Raw genomic sequence first — 13,687 nt, 5'->3', positions numbered from 1 at the left:
CTGACCCAAATTTACCCTTTCCTGTGATGTCAAAAGACGAGACCAAGTCCAGAACAAACTGTATGAACAACTTACCTCCCCAAGAAGGATGATAGGTGAGCAGGTTGCTCAGCCTCCTCATCCGGGAAAGCAGGATTGGCCCCAAGGAAGCTTGAATAACTTACGCCGACCTCCATCACGGTGAAGGAGGAGATCAGCCACATTGCTATCCGAATTACCTCCCCGCAGGGCAACAGAGGGAAACGTAGGCCTAAAAGTTGCCTTATCCTTCCTGCGGCGGAGTGCAAGTAGTTCTTATCTACCCCAAGAAAAAAGCTTTTACCTTCCTCGTGAGCGTCAACGGGCGGAAGCGGATTCAGTATCAAACTGTCCAAACGACTTACCTCCCAACGAGATACCATAGGGAAAGGTAGGCCTAAAGGTTGCCTTATTCCTCCCACAGTGGAGAGCGGAATCAATCTCGCGACTGCCTGAATAACTTACCTCGACCCCTACTATGATGAAGTGTAGGATCAGCGCTAGCCTGACCCAAAATTACCATTTCTTACAGTGTCAACGGGCGGGAGTGGGTCCAGGAACAAACTAATCGAATGACTTACCTCCGGAAGATAGGCCTAAAGGTTGCCTTATCCCTCCCACAATGGAGAGCGGGTTCTGCCCTGAGGCTGTCGGAATATTTATCCAGACCCCCATCATGGCGAAGGAGAGGATCAGCCATGTCGCTGTCCGGATTACCTCCCCGGGGAAGAAAGAGGTAACAGTTTGGTGCGGGCATTCTGACCTCTCCTCAGCGGAGAGCTAGCCAAGTCCATAGGCTGCCCAAACGACGAAGCGGAAGATGTGGACATCATCCACACAAACAACAACAATACAGGACACTCAAGACTGACATCATCAACAAGAATCGTGCGGCATAGATAAGAGAACCCAGGTTTGTGACATTGACTTTCGTGACAAAAGAACAAAGTAATGATAATGTTCTCATTTCCCGAATAGGACAAACGCTGTTACGACAATGGAGGAAGACCGACGAAGTTTAAAACTACACAAGCTAGTTTACCTCCCCATGGACTGAGGAGGCAAGCCAGGTCTAAGGTCGTCTTGACTCCACGCAGGGGAGAGTAGAATCAACTTCATAGTGATCTCAAAGAACAAATTTGCACTAATCGAGGAAGACAGGTAAAGTTTCAAACTACCATGACTATTTTACCTCCCTGTGGGCTGAAAAGACAAGTCAGGCTTAAGGCTGTCTTGACTCTCTGTGGTGGAGAGCGGGGTCAGCCTCATGGCTGCTCAAAGAGCGAAGGAGATATGGAAGACGCCTGCACCTCAAGCAAAGTCATGAAGGTTCAGAAAGATGGATACCTAGTGAGGGCCAACAAAAAGAGTATAAGCCGGAAGACTGCCGGCAAGCGGGGTCATCGAATGTTGACCAAGCACTGGCGGGGTGGATCAAAAAAGGTGCTGGTGGCAAACCCTCGCGACCAAGCTCTACCCGGGTCGACCCTCAAAAACAAAAAGTGAAGAAAAGAGCACGAAGAAAAGAACAATGGAAAGAATGCGAAAAAGCATAGTCGGATATAATCAACAAAAGGTAATTTTATTAATCACTTGCCGCAAAGCTACAAGGAACAAATTACATCATAAAACTGCAGAGCTACAAGGAACAAGTTACAACTTGAGACCTTATATCTTCCAAAAACAAGTTCCAGTGCCTGATCGTAGACTCAGACCGTAAAACGGCCAGGGATAATCCAAGAGGACCAGAAGACCGCATTGTTCTTGGACACATATGAAATAGGATGAGCTAAAAATCTCCAAAAACGATGAAGATACCGCCAAAAATTTGAACATCTCGGAGTTGATTTCTACGTTGAGAACCGCTTATCAGACGAAGGCCAGTGATCACTGCAACCGAGCTCGATCAAATCATATTTCCACGCGAGCAGCAAGTAGAGATCTTCACCACTACGATGTGTCGATAACGCCCGAGGTTACCTCGAAACATCAACAAGGATGTAATGAGGCAACTAACTGAGTCGTACGGTGATCACCATTGCCCAAGAGACGCCTGAAACTACCTCCTGGCTGTGGAAAGGGAAAAGAAAATATTAGAGGAAGTGAATACGCCAGGTGGGAATGGCTTCGAAGTTGAGCCCTGTAAGCAAAAGAGCGAGAACGAGTGAGGCACAATAAACAAAAGGGCGAGAACGAGAACAAGGGTTCCGGGACCCCAACAGCGAAGGATTGGTAAGAAGATCTGCCTAAAAAATCCCCCACATTCATAACCCTGAGGTCATGCTGGGGGTTCTGAAGAATGTGAGTCTTCATCCGCTCCAAGCCTTCTTTATTGCCGAAGTCCCACACATTGTTGCAGACACCACGGACATAAGACAGCTCCTCCCACAGACCTCAGATGGTAACTTTGTAGCCTTTAAGAACCAGCCTGGTTACTTCTAGGTAGCCTCTACATCCTTCCTTCGCTGCCTCTACTCCTCCAGGGTTTTCCTCCTCGCCGTTGCTGAGTCGTTAATGTTTTGAACTTGAGTGTTGAGCCATTTGATCGACCGGTTGTCTGTGTCCCACTACTGATGTAGCTCCCAGATATCAGCATGTAGCTGCTCAAGCTCCGATTGTCATTTGTTAAGGGATTGCTACAGTGTATCCCTTGCCTTGCAAGCAAGCGGGGCCTCAATGCGGAGCTCGCCCACTTCCCCTTGGATTTTATCAAGTTGGCAAGGGCTTCTTCAGTTACCTCTTTCAGCTTCCGCTTCATGGCCGCACAGTCCATGGTCACCTGAGCCAGCGAACGAAGGTTCCGGTTCTCATTCCTTAATTCCTCTTGGTTGTCCACAATGAAGGCTGCTAGATGCTTCAATCCCTATCACATGAAGTAAAATCAAAATCGAAAGTAGGGAACAAAGAAAAGTAAGGAATTTTCAGGTAAAGGTTTACCCCTGCGAGTAGCCTCTAGAGTCTACCCTCGATCTTGCAACATTAGTCGGCGTGACTGAGCAAAGCGGTCGTCCGAAGATCCGCCGAAACTTTTTCAATGACTTCCTCGCCCTTCCGCTCATTGGGCGCACCGGGTGCCATGGCTTCCTTAGAAGGAATGTCAGTCTCCGCCGCCTCGACACCACCCAAGGGGATGACCTTGATCACAGAGGCAACATTGACCATGACTCCTTGGATCGGCAATGTGACGCGAGGAGGGTATGCTATTGGCACTATCTTTTTAGGCGCTCTTGGGAGTGTCGGGATAAAAAGCGCCATAACAGATGGCCCCCTGGTGGGATGGGGACATGTCAGAATCGGCAGGGGTGGGTGACATCCTCTGGGACTTCTTCCCTCAATCGACGAACTAGGGGAAAGGCTGCGAGCAAGTGACGTGATTGGGTTTATAGGGATACCGGCGAAGGTTGTCCCTATAAAACCAGTCATGTCGCTTGCTCGCAACCGTTCCCCTCGTCCGTCGATTGAGGGAAAAGGGAAGAAGTCCCTGAGGATCTCACCAGGGAGAGCCAGATACCGGTGAAGGTTGTTCTCTGTCAACAGTGCCTCTGAAGAAACGTCACCCGAATGTGCCTTCACCCAGGCTCGAACGATCCCAAGCCTCAACTTCTCCTCCTATGTCAGCTTTGGGTGGCTGCTTGTGTCCCCGTCTACATTACCCCATATGGCATGTACATGAAATAGGCGTTTGAGGGTTTGCCCGACCGGGAACTCCCACCCTTCGCCCAACAAAAAGAAGAATTTGTGGGTGTATCGCTTCACAGCAGTATGTCGTGTCTCCACCCGGACCAGTTCATGAATCGGTTGGAAACTATAGATGTGCCAGCCCTTTCACACAGCATTGTGAGTAATGACGAAGTCATGGGCCATAAGATCTGGGAAATCTAACCCGACCTCCTGCAAAGTGCAACGCCAGATGACAGCGCAAAACAAGAATCCTCCACGCAAGGAGAGGAAGTTGAGCTGGCTCTAACTCAAAGAAGCCCAAAACTTCTCGCATTGGTTGGCAAAATGGCAACCTAAGGACGCAAGAGAACATGGCGGGGCACATCGCCACCTTGGTGCCATAGCCCTCGGAATCCACCGCTCCGTCGGTGGGAGAGGGCACCACTAGCTCCACCTTCCTAGGGATCCTGTAGGCTATAAGTCACCCTCAACTCCTCCAGTTTGGCAGAGGTCACCATCGATCAACATGAAGACCCTGCGAAATCGTCCAAGAAGCACAAGATGCAGAAGAAAATGCAAAGTGAGTATAATGGATTTCCCAATGTAGAGGAGGGTCCTTGTAACATCCAGACCCCAAAAGTGTGATTTTATTATTATTATTATTATTATTATTATTATTATTATAACTATTTTATTGTTATTATTTTATTAGATATGTTTTGAGGTAGTAATTTGTTTTGAATAGGATTTCTTTATTGTTAAACTATACGCCTCTTTTATTTTTCTGTTTGGCCTCTCAGATTGGGTAGTTTCCTGATTTGAAACTAACTTTCAACTCAAACACTTTAAAACTCTTATATCCTCTCAGTGTTTCTTTCCTTGTGGGAGTAGTTTTCCAAAGATTAGTCAATTCAAACCTCCCCAGATCACTCAGGATAGCTCCCTACCCTCATCTATAAAACCCACAAGACCCTTAGCAAAAACCATGAAAGTTTCACACACTAGCCACCATAGCAGCCTTGGCAGACAGAGCAAATCCACAAATTGGAACACCTACCTTGTCGGAAACCATCATTGAGCACACCGACGGTGAGCTTTCCTTCCTCCACTACATGCGTGACCCATAAGTCCTTTGGGTCTTTGTTTTCTCCCCACTGAGAATAAAAACAGCCCCTGCGTTTGTTCCCAGCCACTGTCAACCACATCAGTGAACGTCGGACCACCTCCCGGCGGCCACAAAGATTACTGACCAGCCCAACCCTGTCGAGCCCACTCCTTTCTGATAAGCCCACTCCTATTCGCCACCCTCCCCTCCCTCTATTTCCATCGGTTTAATAGTTCCTCTATCTAAACTCTCTCTCTCTCTCTCTCTCTCTCTCTAGGCATCGCACCACTATAAAGACCCTGCTAGGGACCCCGGTCTTGTCCCTAAACATTAAGTCCACGAGTTCACCTTGGTGATGATAGTGACCGAGTGATCTTGCCAACTTGCTTGGCCTTCAACAAAGGATAGGTGTTTGGGAGGTGGAATGATGGAGATGGTGGTGGAATTGGGTAGGCTAGTGTTTAGGGTTTGCAATTCAAGTGGATGGCTAGGGTTTGTTCCTTGAGTGTAAGGCCAAGTTGATGGAGGCTATGCATGTTGGAAGGGTAGTGAGGCTAGGGTTTCGGGTAAGGAGGCAACTAGGGTTGTTGAATTTGGATAAGGGGAATTAGGGTTGGCGTGTATGAGATGGAGGCTAGGGTTTCGGGTAGGAGGTAACTAGGGTTGCCAAATTGAGAGTATGAAGATGTTTTAGGAAAGATTACTAAATGGTAGGAATCTTTGGGGGATTTGAATTTGGCTAGTAAGGAAAGTCAATGGTTGGCTTGAGTGATTTTAGAGTTGAGAGATTTAAGGGATTGAAGAGGATTATCAGTTCCTTAAATTGAGGGATTTGAATTGGAAGGAGTCAAAACTCCTAGAAGGAAAGAGTTTCCTTTTGGAGACTTGAGGGTTTCGGCTATGGCAATGGGAGATGGAAGAAGGGCAATTATGGAAGTGCCGAATAAGGTAAGTGAGGCCTAGGGTTTTATGGAGAGTGGCGGCAAAGTAATTTATGTAAGGTGGACTTAGGGCAAACACTATAGTGGGTGACACTAAGAGTTTAGATGGATCAAATGGGGCAATCTGTATGTTACGACAATGAACAATTGATGAACACAATGTATTCTCAAGAACAATTCAAGATCAATGCACATAAAATAATAAGATCAATGGAGAAAAAATGGAAGACAAGATAATGAATGAATAATACTAATAAGATTGATAAATCTAATCACACTTATTCACGAATTGTAAAGTGTGATTCTCTCCTTACGGATTCACGAATTGCACCCCAAAGAGCCCAAGTGCTAAGCACAGAAATAGTTGATCTCAAGAACAAAGACGTCCAAAAGGAATTTGTCAAAAAATGTGAAAGAAAAGACTAAGAGTCCTATTTATAAGAGTTACAAATTGGAAACCCCCAAAAGGTCCCTTGAAAATAAATTAAAAAAGAAAAAGAAAAAGAAATAGCATAGTGGCATGGGCCAAATTGGCTATGGCATGCATGAGCCCATGGTGGGCTAGAATGGTGTATGGTAGCCTTCGGGCTGGTCCATGGCTAGGTGGCACAACATGGTTTACTGATGGGCATGGCATGGTACCATGCAAGGCCTGCTAGTGGTGAGCCATGTGTGCGTGCTGCATGGCCCAAGCTGGTGGCCTGGGCGTTGGGTCTGCATGGCCCAGGCTGGAGGCCTGGGCGCTAAAGTTGCAAGGCATGGGCTGGAGCCATGTGCTGGATGGCATGCCTAATGAGCATGCCACTAGCCTAGCCTGCAAGGCATGCTACTAATCTCGCTAGGGCGCATGCAAGGGCGCTGTTAGGGACCCCGGTCTTGTCCCTAACACTAAGGACCACAAGCTCGCCTTGGTGTGAATGATGACCGAGTGACCTTGCCAACTTGCTTGGCCTTCAACAAAGTGATGGTGTTTGGGTGATGGAATGATAGAAATGATGATGAACTTGGGTAGGCTAAATATTTAAGGAAGGCAAATCAATATGGGCGGCTATAAACTTGTTCTTGAGTGATGAGACTAGGGTTGAGTAGATGAGATGAGGCTAGGATTACGGGTTGGAGGCAACTAGGGTTGCCATGGACTATGAGAATGAACTAGGGTTGACGTGGTCTTTGAAGATTGGCTTAGGATTATGGGTGTTTGATGCAATGTGGATGGCTTGAGGGTTGCCCTTGATGTTGGGGCCTTTTGGATGATGATTAGGGTTGGTATGGTGAAGTGTAGCTAGGGTTTTGTGTGGTGGCTAAGGGTGATTTCGAGATTGGGAAGAGATTGACTAGAGTTGGAGTCTTGGATGAGATGCTAGGGTTTGGAAAGTGTTTGAATGAGTCTAGGGTTGCTCATTGACTTTAAGGAAGATGGAAGATAGGATTTGAATATGGCAAGATATGATTGAGATCTTTGGTTGACTTGAGTGATTGTAGGGAATAAGAGATTTGAGGAATTGTATATGGTAGATGAGATGGAGTTTGAATTAGTCAAGGGTTGCTCCTTGACTTTAGGGATTGGCTAGGATAAGATAAGGAATATAGGATTTGGATTTGAATATGGCAAGAGGATGGAGTCTTTGGTTTACTAGATCTATGGAATGAGTTGAGAGATTTAAGGAATTGGATGAGTGATTGGAATGAGTCAACTTTTCTTGAATTAAGAAAGTTGTCAAATGAGACTCTTGAGGGATGACTAGGGTTTGTGAGAGTGGATGGATGTAAGACCCCTAAAAGGAATGGATTACCTTATAGGGACTTGAGGTGGACGGCTAGGGTTTTATATTTGGGAAGATTTATGGGCAAGCCAAGTACGGTAAGTATGACTCAGGGCTAGGGCTTAGTTGGATTGGATGAAGGGTATTTTGGGATATGGCCGAATATAGAAATTAGAGCAAACACATGTGGTGGTCAAAATTTGTGTATGGGGTGGATCAAAATGGATGCAAGGAAATATATGGATGAACACGTATGAATATTAAAGAACACAATGATGAACAACTTCACCACCAAGTCAAAAATGCACAAAGATGAATGGACTCAACAAAAGAATATGAAGATTCTTTTTGGTTTATATGAATATTTATATATGCAAGAAAGTGTAGCTAAACAAGATAGAAAATGAGAACAATGAAGATAATGGATGAATAATGGATGAACAAGACAACACTTCAACTATTGATTCACAGATTGCACAATAGTTGAAATAAACCTCATAGATTGATAAACTTGAAAATAACAAAGATAACACAACTTAGATTCACGAATTGCACCAGGTTTGTGGGGTGAGATGAGAATTTTATGTTTTGTTTTAGAGTTTAAAATATTGTGCTTTAATATTATTATTATTTTGGGATTTGAAAAAGATGAATTATTTATTATATTTTGTATGAGGATTTGAAAAATGTGTAATGATGATATGAGATGAGATGAGAATTTTGTGTCTCATCCCACCCCCCAAACTTGCCAGGGTCTTATTTATAAAGATTACAACTTGGAAACCCTCAATAAGTCCCTTGAAAAATAAACATTTAAATTAAAATAAACAATAAGCAATAACATAGTTGGCATGGGCCAAGTTGACCCATGGTATGCATGAGCCCATGGGTGGGCTAGGCTAGCCCATGGCTGATATTGTTGTGGGGCTGTCCAGCCTTGTCTCGACATGGCTGGTGGCTTGGCCATGGGCCACAAAATATGGGGTCCTACCAGGCACTCACAAGGGGCCGCTTGCGCAAGGGCTTGCGCGTGGCAGCGAGAAGGGGCGCGGGGCACAGGGCTATGCGCATGCCAGGCCGCGCTCTGGGCTGGGCGCGGCTACTAACCTCGCTATCCTGCATACTGGGCGCCCCATATGTGTCAACGCACGGGCCAAGGGCATGCAGGCATGCTAGGCGCCCCATGCGTGTCACGGCATGGGCCAAGGCATGCATGTAAACTGGCCATGGTGCTGTCCTTGCCTCCCAAGGACAGTGTCGAGGCTTGTCCCGAGGCCACTTTTCTAGGGGTTTTAATAGACCCTCCAGCGGCATCGTCGGTCCTTCCCAGCCACCCAAAGTCGTGGCGCATCAGCTTCTCCTCTCGGTGAGCATCGCACGACCATTCCTTTCATCTATTAGTCCTGTGTGTTTTAATTTCCAGAAGAGCAGTCACCCTTGAGTTCATGAGGGGCCCTTGGGCCTAGCGCATTCGGTTATTGTTTCCTTGAGTTGGTACTGAGCCTAGTTTTAAATGACCTTGTTGGGCTTATTTCAGAAACTATAATAATTTAAGTGGGTGAATTTTGGGTTGACAGAAACTGTTTTATTGTTTTAAAGTGGTGGTGCTTTACAAAAACCTATTTTAGTGATTTTAATTTGGCTATTTTTCTTTAATAGGAGCTAGGCTGGAATTTAAGCTAGCCCAAAGTTTTACATGAATAATTATGAGCCCATAGACACGATTTTTATAAAAAGTATTCAAGGAATTTGAAAGTAAATTTTTAAATTATGCTATGAAGCCTATTATTTTAGTTAAGTTCCATTATACGTATTTAATTACGTAGAGTATTACGACACGCTTTTCTAGAAAAGTAGTAACGTCTAGTATCTAGTATAGGTATAACACGCCACAAAGTGAGAATCAAGAAATGACGTTAAGAGGTAATTAGTATTATTATATAATTGCATGTGTACTGTAATGTTATACTTTTATATGAAAATGTGATGTTTGTCTATGCTACGCTACGAGCTAAGTCAAGATTAGATCCCTTTCATGATCTATGAAATATAATGATATGCATGTAAGTGAGCTTATATATGTTATGCTATTACGGATTGCGAATGGATGATATGTCATGAAAATCACATGTATGACATGCAATGTAATGTCATGAAGTATTTAGATCATATAAGTCATGTAATGTTCATGTAGTTCTCAGATCATGTATGCCATGAAATGTTTATGTTCAGATCACATTATGCCATGTCATGTTATGTTATGTTATGTACAGGTATATGCCATGCTAGAAAAGTTCATGAAGTCCAACAAACTTCTCATGCATTAAGAAAGATAAGATATTAAGGGTGATACGGACCTAAGCATGTTTACCAAAAGTTAGATAAGGATGACACAGACCTAAGCATGTTCATCACAAGTTATGATAAGGATGACACGAACCTAAGCGTGTTCATCACAAGTTATGTTAAGGATGACACGGACCTAAGGGTGTTCATCACAAGTTATGATAAGGATGACACAACCTAAGCGTGTTCATCACAAATTATGATAAGGATGACACGAACCTAAGCGTGTTCATCACAAGTTATGTTAAAGATGACACAGACCTAAGCATGTTCATCACAAGCTATGTTTAAGGATGATATGGACCTAAGCATGTTCGTCGCAGGTTATGTTAAGGATGACACAAACTTAAGCGTGTTCATCACAAGCTATGTTAAGGGTGACACAAACCTAAGTGTGTTCATAAGCGTGTTCATTACAAGTTATGTTAAGGGTGACATAGACCTAAGCGTGTTCATCACTAGTTATAATAAGCAGTGTCACGGATCTAAGCGTGGTTTATCATATGTTAAGGGAAACACAGACTTAAATGTGTTCACCACCAGTTAAGTTATGCGGTGCCACAGACTCAAGCGTGGGTCACCATATGATAAGTGAAAGACATAATAAACAAGTCATGTATGATTGTTAGAATATGCATGAAGCCAGTCATTTATGCATTCACGTTACATGTTTACCATGATTATGTATATTTCCGCTCATGTTAATGATGAATAGATATGTTATGGGAAACTGTGATGATATATGTATGTATGTAGAGTTGTTCAGAAATTAAGCCTAGGTTAAAATTAAGTTATGTTTACAGTATGATTATGAATCTGTGATGATGTATGTATGTTATGAAGAGTCTTTCAAAAATTAAGTTTATGCTAAGCTATGTTATATTTTACGGTATGATGTACTATTTAGTGAGTATTCAACTCATTTTTGTTTGTTTCTCTATTTTTTCTACGTTTAACTGTCACAGATGATGATTGTGAAGACGTAGAGCTGGAAGGCCAGGAATAGATCTAGTGCAAAGACTTAGAAATGAATAACTGCTAATTTCACAAGAATTAGATTAGTTTATGTTTTTCTTTACGTTTTCAGTTTTATGTTTCAAAAATGGTTATGTTCAGTTTAGTGATCTTTCAATAAATGAGGTATTTCAGGATATGAATCTCTTCACCGGGCATCATGTTATGAATGTTCGTAATATTCCTAACCTACGGGAAGAGGGTGTTACAGTCCTTATATAGGCGGGGTTGACGTTTGAACTCCCGAGACGCCATAACTCCGCATAGCACCACATGTCTTTCCAAAGTACCATAATCCCTCGATTATTGCAACTGCTGCAGCGTATATCTACTGATATGATGTGTAGAATTAATGGTTGAGTAACACGAGCATGACACAAAAATCGAAGGGACGCCAATCAATGCAAAAACGTAACTAATGCCATATTGCCACGTGTGTGTAATGCGGACAGTCTCTCGGCACACATCAAAGAGGGCCGGGAGATCTAGCAAAGCGAAGGGTTAAAGAATGAAGAAAGAGTTCCCCTCGAACCCGTCCGAGAGGAATTGGCAGTATAACTGTAAGGAGATTTTCCTCACTGCTCAAAGCCCACTAGGCCCTTGGCCCAATACCTAGCTTGAGGGCCCCTAAGTCCGCATAAGGAATGGAACACCTACTTGGGAGCAGCGCTGAATAACCGAGAAGACAGATTAGCCTGACAGTTTGTAGTTGCTTTCAGAACCCAGAGACTTGCACAAAGCGTAGTGGGAAATGCGGAGGGCTCTCGATCCATCGGCATCATATCATATATGGCTCATATAGACTAGACGTGAAGTCAGGGAACCATATTGCATTAATGGCACCGCTGCTGAGCTACACACCACATTTATGGAGCCGTCGTAGAGTCATGCCACATTAAAGAAGATCTAAAAATAGAAACTGAAAAGAAGACATAGACTTTGTGGAGACAAAGACGACTTGCCCCCTAACCACGGTATAAATATCCAGCTCCAGGTACAAAAAAAATCTTTTTGATCCCTAAACTCATTTACGTATTTACAAACTTCTAAAAATATTTACTAACTTTAGCATCAGAGGTTACTCGGCTCCAAGGCCTCCCTCTTCAAGTTGCACTACTCTCTATCTTTTGCGTCTCATTTCCGAAGACCTGAGTCGTCAGAGCTTGGCCCAAAGATGTGCGAAACGCAACGTTAACACTTATATTGTTGAAGATACCATGACTTGAAGTGTCTTTTATTCAGGTTTCTTAGCCAATATTTTGATATTAGACATGTTTTCGACTCTGGAAAATAATTTTTAATGTTATTTGAGAACTCATAGATTATCTGCGTACGAAGCCTACAAAACATTGATTTTAAACATAAAACCTACAAAACAATGAATGGGTTGATGTATTATGAAACAAAACATAAGGACTGCACCTAGATACATCTCTTAGACTTGCTAAAAGTAACCTAACTTAGCAGTGTATATGAACTCAGAGCTATAAGTATATAATCTCCCAATCAAGATTTCAACAAACTTTCCTTAAGAAAGCAAATCATTCAAATTATTACTCTTGATCTTACAGAGTATAAGGTTATTTATGTAGTAAATAAAAATAAGCTTGCACTTTTTAGGAAGCTGAAAACAAGACAATAAAATGGAAATACAGCAATGTGCACTTTACAGGAGAGGAAGCACCTTGAGATACTGAGATTCAAAACTCACCAAGTGAAAAATGGAGTTGCGATGGAAGATCTGGGTGGCTAGCCGAGAATCACGGTGACTTCCTCTATGCGTGACAACAAAAATCTAAGAGGAAGAAGATAAATTTTGGGTCTTCTATACCGAGAATGACGATGGAAGGAAAGAGGAGGAAGATTTCGGCATGGCTTATTGGGAAGGTGGGGATTTGATGGAAATTGGTTGGCCGGCATTTTCTGGGTTGCCCAATGGTGATCTGACGTTCCCTGCAGTGGTCGATGGTGGTAGAACAAAATGTACAGGTCAATGAGTCAATTGTCGGTAAAAGAGAGGGAAATCGACTGGGAAGAGAAGAGGACTTACCTTTGTTGCCATCTATGATTGATTTGGTGATGATTTACAGTGAGGTTGTGCTTAGGTTGCTATGAGGAAGATAATTGATTTCATGTGGGGTTTTGGCCGCAAGAATGATGTGGTTTTGGTGAAGAGGAAATTGTGGAAAACAAATGGCAAAATCGTAATGGGACCGGACACAGAGGGAGATAAGTGGAAGAAGAAAGTGTCAAACAAAGACATTGTTCATTCTTGTTCATTTGCCTATAGCCGCTTTTATAGTATAAGAGATATTGGAAAGTTTGGATTCCACTTCAAAAATATGTTTAAATAATGGATTTGTAGATCCACCTTATATGGGCATGTGGTGGCTATGATTCTACATGTTATTAGAAAAAGTGAAACAGATCGATGTAAGTAGTTTTGTTTAATTGGAAAAACAAAACTATTATACTGTGTTGAAGATGTGTTTCTCTGCACTGACAACAATTATCAGTATTTTGCAATCAGAAAGTATAAGGGTTGGGTGTGTCTAGGGACACCTTCGAAGCGTTAGCATATGCAACACGTGGTCACACATTCCCATTCATACCGTGTAATTTGCTTGATGAGTTAGTAATATGTATCATTCGCAATGGAAAGTCAAGACTTAAAAATTTTTGTACTAGAATATCTAAACATAACTTCTTAATTGTATTATATGGATTGATGTAATAGACTGGGTTGTGTTAATATAAATGGTAAACTCAATAAAAAGAAATCAAAGGGAATGAAAGGTGTTTGTGAAAAGAACTCTAAGGTTGTTTTTGCAGATGAGATT

At 43.0% G+C, this 13,687-nt stretch overlaps 1 long non-coding RNA gene across 1 annotated transcript; it reads right to left on the bottom strand.

Annotated features, from left to right (window-relative positions):
* Positions 1–9,597: 9,597 nt before the first annotated feature.
* Positions 9,598–10,188, bottom strand: LOC121243112. The gene is made up of 3 exons (XR_005936064.1): positions 10,011–10,188; positions 9,928–9,969; positions 9,598–9,844 (listed from the first exon to the last, which is right to left on the bottom strand). It is a non-coding gene; the product is annotated as an uncharacterized LOC121243112 (long non-coding RNA).
* Between the last annotated feature and the right edge of the window lie 3,499 nt (positions 10,189–13,687).

The sequence above is a fragment of the Juglans microcarpa x Juglans regia genome, chromosome 8D (genome assembly GCF_004785595.1).
Source record: "Juglans microcarpa x Juglans regia isolate MS1-56 chromosome 8D, Jm3101_v1.0, whole genome shotgun sequence".
Taxonomy (NCBI): Eukaryota; Viridiplantae; Streptophyta; class Magnoliopsida; order Fagales; family Juglandaceae; genus Juglans; species Juglans microcarpa x Juglans regia.
Note: the sequence above shows the minus strand (reverse complement) of the source record. Positions and strands in the feature narration are given on the sequence as shown.